We start from the raw sequence: 8,666 nt of genomic DNA, 5'->3' as shown, positions 1-8,666 counted from the left end.
CATTTTGGAAAGCAATGAAACAGTATTTTAACACTAAAACTGATTCTTCTCAAATAAATATTTCAACAAAACTTACATATCAGAAGTTTTCTTACAAAACAAATGATTTCACATAGATCTAAAATATCTTCTAACCACACAATTTTTTTAAAAATATTTTTTTATTTATTCATTTTAGAGAGGAGAGAGAGACAGACAGACAGACAGAAAGGAGGAGCAGGAAGCATCAACTCCCATATGTGCCTTGACCAGGCAAGCCCAGGGTTTTGAACCGGCAACCTCAGTGTTTCCAAGTCAACACTTTATCCCACTACGCCACCACAGGTCAGGCAACCACAGTTTTGATTACCTTCATTTCTCCTGGTTAGAGAGTTACCAAGTTGGATATTTATAGTAAATGCCTATGAGGGTTATTTAGGAAAGAACATAAACCAATATATACAATGTGCTCGGTGTGTATATGAATTTATATATATGGTTTTACTCCAGCAAGTAGAATGATTGCTAAACTATATATACCTCTTAATTGTAGGTACTACATTGCATAACCATAATTTTGATAGAAGCAGATGAATACATCTACAGAAGGTAAAACTATGTTTTACTTCATATGTATTTTACATATCTTTTATTTTATATATTTGTGGGTGAAACACAAATCTAATTAAAGCAATTAAATTTTATCTAATTGAAACATACTTGAAATTTATCAAAATTTTGCCTTTAAGTAAATAGAGCCTTATTTATACTATAAAGTGATGACACTAATTTTTTTTTTTTTTTTTGGCATTTTTCTGAAGCTGGAAACAGGGAGAGGCAGTCAGACAGACTCCCGCATGCGCCCGACCGGGATCCACCTGGCACGCCCACCAGGGGGCGATGCTCTGCCCATCCTGGGCGTCGCCATGTTGCGACCCTCCTGGGTGTCGCCATGTTGTGACCAGAGCCACTCTAGCACCTGGGGCAGAGGCCACAGAGCCATCCCCAGCGCCCGGGCCATCTTTGCTCCAATGGAGCCTTGGCTGCAGGAGGGGAAGAGAGAGACAGAGAGGAAGGCGCGGCGGAGGGGTGGAGAAGCAAATGGGCGCTTCTCCTATGTGCCCTGGCCGGGAATCGAACCCGGGTCCTCCACACGCTAGGCCGACGCTCTACCGCTGAGCCAACCCGCCAGGGCACTAATTTCTTTTTATTTCAAAATGTATTTAGAATAACCAAATAGATATTTGGTTTTGCATTGTGGGCGAGGGAAAATAATTTTCATTCACTCTTCTAAGTTCTTTTGGCTGGTCTAATAATCAAATTGACATGAGACCGATTAACTGGAGAAAACAACCACATTTAATTACACATGTCCATATGGAGGATCCATAAGACTCTGAGGACCACAGGGCAGCACAGGCTTATATGCTGTCTCCAGCTAATGAGAAAGGAGGATTGCGGTTTGGGACTTCAAAGGGGAGGAAGGCAATTCACACAGAGATGTAGAGCAAACGTTTGGGAAACAAATGCATACTGGGCCATCTTTAATAATGGGACATGGAGGGGACTTTGATCAAATGGGCCTTGCTAGTTTCTTCTTTGTCCCTCACACATGTTTATACCAAACTATAGTTATCTATGATGAGAGCTATCTTCCTGGAGCAGGTCCTCTACCTAAATTCTTTCAGGCACTTAGTGGAAAGGTCCTTCCACTAAGGACCTGGGTCTTTCTTCCTGGGTCTTTCATTTCTTAAAAGTAACGAGCATAAAATAGTCAATGTCCCCAAGAGGCATATTTGGATAGCAAACTCTGCTCTTCCAATCATAATTCTTTCAGTTCAATATTAGAAAATGAAGCTTCATTCGGATGCTCGCTCAACAAGATTAACAGATGACATAGTCTGCCTTAATCGTATAAGCTTATTTCATAAATAATCCTTTTGCTTTGTTGCATCTCTAGATTGAGATCAATCTCATTTTCTTATAATTAAATCTTTTAAAATCTTTAAAAGTGCTGTTTTATTATGTTAATTAACTTCCAAAGAACATTTTTTCTTCTTTGGAAATAATCTACTCATTTTCACATTTAGGTGAAAGTGTAAGATTTTTTTTTTTTTACTTTTAGCAGATGTTTCTGCAGCTCATTTGCTTTTATATCATCTATTATTTAAGAGTTTCCTTTTAGTTGTTTGATGTCAACAATGGTGCGATAAAATAAATATAAGGGCTTCATTAAACATATATAAGATACAATAGTGTCTCAGTTAGGATAAATAAAAAATGCTATTCGCTCCCCAATGACAGAAAAAAAAAAAATCCTTACTATATCTCAAAACTTTTTAAGGTAAGGGAAAAGATAGGTCTGCCTGCATTTCTCATATTTGAGAGGTAAAAATTTAAAGTTAATTTTCTGGTCCACCTCAACAGAGATTCTGAATATGATGACAACTTTCCTAGACATCAAGAATTATAAATTTGTTCTAAAATAATTCTTAAAAATATTTTTGAATAAATTATCAGAACTTCAAGAATATTGTCAAAGTACACATACAATGTATTTTGTGTACTTGTAATTTTGTCAGTTGTTATATTTCAATTTTCTATAGAGATCCTCATTGTAAAATAGGCTACCCAGCAGTTTTTATGAAATACATGCATTTCTATAAAAATCTTGAACATCCTTAGTATGAGATAATGGTTGAACATAAGAGTTGAGAATAAATACAAGATTTTTATATAAAAAAATCTTCATTTCTTAGCTGATTTACTTCAAATTTTACATGAGCTCTGTTATTAATAAATTGGGAGGAAATACTCTTCTCACTATAGATTGTGCTGTTTTTACAACCTAAGATTCAAGATACCAAATAATAAAATAGTTACCCTCTGTGGTTGCAGAGATAGCCTTTCTGCCAAAAATCAATGTACTAGCTTCTTGTGAGCATCTTTGAAGCCAGAGAGCATGGAATAATTTAACACCAAGAGAGGTGTGAATTTCTTCTCTTTATCTTAATAAAGTGTTAACTTCAAAATATTTTAAGTGCTTGCAGTTTTATTCCAAAATAAAAATGCTCAGATCCAGTTATGGAAACTTAATTAAATCACTTTCATTTCCCAGAGTTGTTCTTAGGCTCTGCAATTTAATTACTATATTTGAAAAAGGGTTCTCTAGAACTAATAAAGATAATTAGTAAAATAAGTTTCTGATCCTAAAGGCAAAAGTATTTTATGACAGTGGCAAAAATGTTATCAATAATAAATATAACATTGTATTTGTCTATCATGTTGTAAAACTACAATGTTACTACAGAGTCATACATTGGGCTAGAAAAGGATTCGGCTTAGTTATGAAACACTGAGTCTGGAGCAAGAAATCTTAGCTCCACAGTTTATTATCAAAGACTTTTTGGGGAGTAAATTATGTAACCATTTTGTACCTCAGTTTAGTTTTCTGTAGATGAAATAACAGTACCACCTCATAGAGCTGTAATAAGTGTTAACTGAATTGATATTTCCATTTAAAACAGTTTCTGGAACATATAAATAGTTGTCAAAGAGAAAATTGAGACAAATCAAAATTTTGAGTTTGAGCAAATACAGTGTCAGGGTTTTAGCATAGCAAACATTAATCTTTGCAAAAATGTGGATATTTGCACTTTCACATAAATGGCTGTTCTTATGCTTAATTAATTAATTAATTAATTTTGTGACCGAGACAGAGAGGGACAGATAGGGAGAGACAACAGAAAGAGACAGAGATGTGAAGCATTAATTCTTTGTTGAAGCACCTTAGTTGTTCATTGATTGCTTTCTCATATGTACCTGGACTGTGGGGCTACAGAAGACCAAGTGACCCCTTGCTCAAACCAGTGACCTTGGTTTCAAGCTGGTGAGCTGTGCTCAAACCAGATGAGCCCACGCTCAAGCCGACAAGCTCGGGGTTTTGAATCTGGGTCCTCTGAGTCCCAGTCAGATACTCTATCCACTGTGCCACCGCCTGGTAAAGCTTGATTTCAATTTTTTTTTTTTTTAAATGGAGAATATGTCAAAGCTAACTTGGAAAGTCTTACATTAAAGTTTGAGTAATGTAATCAAACTAGGTAATTATAATTAGAATATGCTTAAACCATCAATCTGTAAATATGACTCTAACTGTAGTGTGTATTTTATTAGTCCTGGGGAAAGCAGCAAAATTTTAATGTTTACATAGGCCTATAGAAATTATCCCATATAAAATATCTAGGAAAAGTCTTATAATTTAAATATTTCACCTTTATATTAATATTTTATGACTTTTCTTTACAGGCATCTGGGATTTACAGTAGTGCTAAACTAGGGTAATAGATAGTTGTGTTTACCAAAAGGTCTCTTAAGAAATTGGAATTGGATTAACAATTCATAACAGATTTCCGTCTGTACTGAAAAGTGTCTTTGGCACTGTTTTCTCCCAGATTGCTTTATTTATCCTCAAAAACAAATACTTTGAATGAGATTTGCTTTGCCTTGAGGGCATGCACTGTCTGAGCTTGTTCTTTTTTATTTAGTAATCCTTAAGGGGCAAGTGTTTAACTTCCTAATTAGATAATTAAAAATTAGTCTGCCAGCCTGACCAGGCGGTTGAGCAATGGATAGAGCGTTGGACTGGGATGCAGAGGACCCAGGTTTGAGATCCTGAGGTCACCAGCTTGAGCACAGGCTCATCTGGTTTGAGCAAAAGCTCACCAGCTTGGACCCAAGATCGCTGGCTTGAGCAAGGGGTCACTCGGTCTGCTGTAGCCCCGCCCCTCCGTCAAGGCACATATGAGAAATCAATAATGAACAACTAAGGTGTTGCAACAAAAAACTGATGATTGATGCTTCTCATCTCTCTCCATTCCTGTCTGTCTGTCCCTATCTTTCCCTCCCTCTGACTCTCTCTCTGTCTCTGAAAAAAAAAAAATTAGTCTGCTAAAAGTAGAATAAAGATTTCTAGAAGGACATGCCATATATCCTCTCTTTGCCTTCCAGACACTGTAATTTTTCTTTGCCTCGCTCTCAGCCAGAGGAGGCTGACCTATGTACAGTCCATATCATTGCCACACCATACCTTTCGGCTTTTGGTTGGCTTTGGAGAATGCAGAACCCTGGCATAGATCTTAGGGAGTATGGATCTATAGGGTGGACTGAGGCCAGCTGCCACCCTGCATTGAAGGTTACATCTCCAATCAAGGCAGTCTTTTCTACATGACTCTGAGATACAAGAACTGCTCCCTGTCCCTGCTGTTGACAAAGAAGTGGTCTATAGCCTTACAAAGTCCTGTTGACAAGGATGATCTCAAGTCTCATAAAGGAAAGAGTGATCACACTGGCAAAAAATAAAATTAAAAAAGGAGTTGATAATAGTTTCAAAAGTGAAGTTCAAATAGTAAGGCCAAGCTTAGTTTTGGTTCATGGAGAGTGAAATCTTGCCTTAACTATTTTGTTGCTAATAAAAGAAACACATTGTCAAAAATGTCATAAGCAAAATTGGATTAGCTCTTATAACTGAAAAGCTTAAGAACAGATGAGGTTTCCACAGACTTCATACTCAAATATGTCATTTGAACAGGTCACCTACATGCTTTAAAACAAATACAAGATGGTAAAGAAGTAGTGAGTATGTGATTAGGAATGCACACTACAAGAAGGTGACTTTTCAGCAGAGATTGAAGAAGGTGAGTTACGTGGACATTTGAAAAAGAGAATTTGTTATGTTTAATATGTTTAGGTTGCTTCAAAAACAGCAAGAGGGTCAGTCAGTGCTCTTTAGCAGTGGGACTGAGGGAGGATATTTGACTACAGAAGTGGAGGTGGTAAGAGGCTAAATTGGTGTGTTTTTTATTTATTATTGTGATAAAAAAAACATTAAAAGATACTGCATGAAGGACTGTCATTTTTCTGATGACAGTATATTTTTAAAAAATCCCTCTGTGTCCTATGTGGAGATTCAGATGGAAGAAGATAAGAATGGAAGTTAGGAAACCATTTAAGGAGGCTGTTGTTTTGAGCCAGTGAGCTCTCTCTTGGGCCTGTTAATGGTTTGAAAGTTGGGGATGTTCTTGTTCTAGGAATTCAGGTGAAGCTAACAAGTATACAGTTGAAAGCCCATGTCTGCAATTCATGAACATCTAAATTTTGGATATCATATCAATGTCTGGAGCTGAAGATATAGATTGAAAGGCATGAGCACATAACTGCACTGAAATTGGGAAATAGAATGCCAAGGACAGCCTGACCAGGTTGTGGCTCAGTGGATAAAGCATCAACCTGGGATGCTGAGGACCCAGATTCAAAACCTCAAGGTTGCTAGTTTGAGCGTGCGGTAGCTGGCTTGCATATGTGATCATAGACATGACCCAAAGGTCACTGACTTGAATCCCAATGTCGCTGGTTTGAGTCCAAGGTTGCTGGCTTGAGCAAGGGGTCACTAGCTCAAGGGGTCACCAGGAACCCCCTGGTCAAGGCAAATATGAGAAAGCAATCAATGAACAACTAAAGTGCCACAATGAAGAATTGATGCTTCTCATCTCTCTCCCTTCTCATCTGTCTGTCCCTGTCTGCCCCTCTCTCTATCTCTCTGCCTCTCTCTTGCTAAAAAACAAAACAAAACAAAACAAAACAAAAAAAACTGCCAAGGATGAACAAGAAGTTAAAACCAGAATTCTTGAATTCTTAGATGCTATTTTCTTTTATTCTCCCATCTAGTATCATATTTTTCTTTCCTCCCTTCCTTCCTTCCTTCCTTCCTTCCTTCCTTCCTTCCTTCCTTCCTTCCTTCCTTCCTTCCTTCCTCCCTCCCTCCCTCCCTCCCTCCCTCCCTCCCTCCCTTCCTTCCTTCCCTCCCTCCTTTTTAAATCTAGTATCAATTTTTGCTAAATAAAGATTAGGTACAAGATGGTAGATACTTTGTACCTATGAATTCCCTGGTTTCACATGAAAGAATGCCACTTTGAAAAGTAACAGAAAACTGAAAACTCAAAATGACTTAAACAATAAGAAAATTTACTAGCTCATATAATCAAGATGGCAGTATTTTTTTTTTTTTTTTAATTTGACATTCTGCTCAGTTATCACTGACTGGCTTTATTTTAAATCAGGTTTTTTATTTGTTTTTTGTTTTGTTTTGTTTTTGTTACTGTTGTTTGTTTGTTTTTGTTATAGAATGGTTTCCAGATTGGTTTACATGTTAGTTAGTTAGTTAGTTTGTTTGTTTGTTGTTTTATTTTACTTGACATTAGGAAGAGCAAAGGCTGATTTTTTCATGTTATCTCTATAGAGAGAGACAGAGAGAATCTCTTGCAGATGACCCAGCAAAAATCTCTTTACCTCTCCTTGGCATAAATTGGGTCAAATGCCCATTTTTGAATCTGTAACTGTGGAGAATAAAATAAGATTTTTCTGATGGAGAAATAGAGGGTTTGATATAAAGAATACCTGGGAGAAATGGAAAGAAAAGAAGCAGTTTTAATACAAGAAAAAATTAATAAGGAGATTGATCAAGGATAATATTATTTATATTTGTAAAATTAATATGAGTAAAATTAGATTACTTGGCATGCATAAAAAACTCTTGATGTTCAGATATAAACAGGAAAAACGGAATAAATTTCCTTTTCTATTAATTAGAATGTCCTTTCATTCTAATTAATACCCTAGCTATAATCCTATTATTCTAACAACACAAAATCTTTGACAGGCAATTGTGGGGAGAAAAGACAAACTGTCACTTAGACATAGAAAATTTCACTGTTACTGTACAAAATTGAAAAAAAAAATGTATTTCTATTCTTGGTCAGGACACACAGGAGAAGTACCCATCTGCTTCTGCAGCCCTCCCCCTCTTGCTTTCTTTTCTCTCTTTCCTTCTCTCTCTTCCCCTCCTGCAGCCATGGCTCAATTGGAGTGAGTTGGTCCTGGACACTGAGGATGTCTACATGGCCTCTGCCTCAGGTGCAATGAAGAGCTCTGTTGTTGAGCAATGGAGAAATGCCCCAGATGGGCAGATCATCGCCCCCCAGAGGGCTTTCTGGGTGGATCCTGGTCAGAGTGCATGAGGGAGTCTGTCTCTGTCTCCCCTCCTCTCACTGAATTAAAAAAAAATGTATAGGCCCTGGCCGGTTGGCTCAGTGGTAGAGAATCAGCCTGGCGTGCGGAAGTCCCAGGTTCGATTCCCGGCCAGGGCACACAGGAGAGGTGCCCATCTGCTTCTCCACCCCTCCCCCTCTCCTTCCTCTCTGTCTCTCTCTTCCCCTCCCACAGCCAAGGCTCCATTGGAGCAAAAGATGACCCGGGTGCTGGGGATGGCTCCTTGACCTCTGCCCCAGGCGCTAGAGTGGCTCTGGTCAACGACAGAGCAACGCCCCAGATGGGCAGAGCATCGCCCCCTGGTGGGCGTGCTGGGTGGATCCCGGTCAGGCGCATGTGGGCGTCTGTCTGACTGCCTCCCTGTTTCCAGCTTCAGAAAAATACAAAAAAAAAAAAATGTATAACATCCCTCAATTTTCATTAAGAGAACTGTGATACTGACTTTTCCATTTCCTGAAAAACAAGGTATGAACATAATGAATAAATGCAGATTTTATTTAAATTAACAGTAAAAACATCCAACAAAGTTACAAATTGTCTTTCTGTCTTAAAAACGCATTTTGAGCCTAAAGTAAATGGTCTCA

Source organism: Saccopteryx bilineata, chromosome 2 (assembly GCF_036850765.1).
Source record: "Saccopteryx bilineata isolate mSacBil1 chromosome 2, mSacBil1_pri_phased_curated, whole genome shotgun sequence".
Taxonomy (NCBI): domain Eukaryota; kingdom Metazoa; phylum Chordata; class Mammalia; order Chiroptera; family Emballonuridae; genus Saccopteryx; species Saccopteryx bilineata.
The sequence above is the reverse complement of the archived record's forward strand: the minus strand, read 5'-3'. Positions refer to the sequence as shown.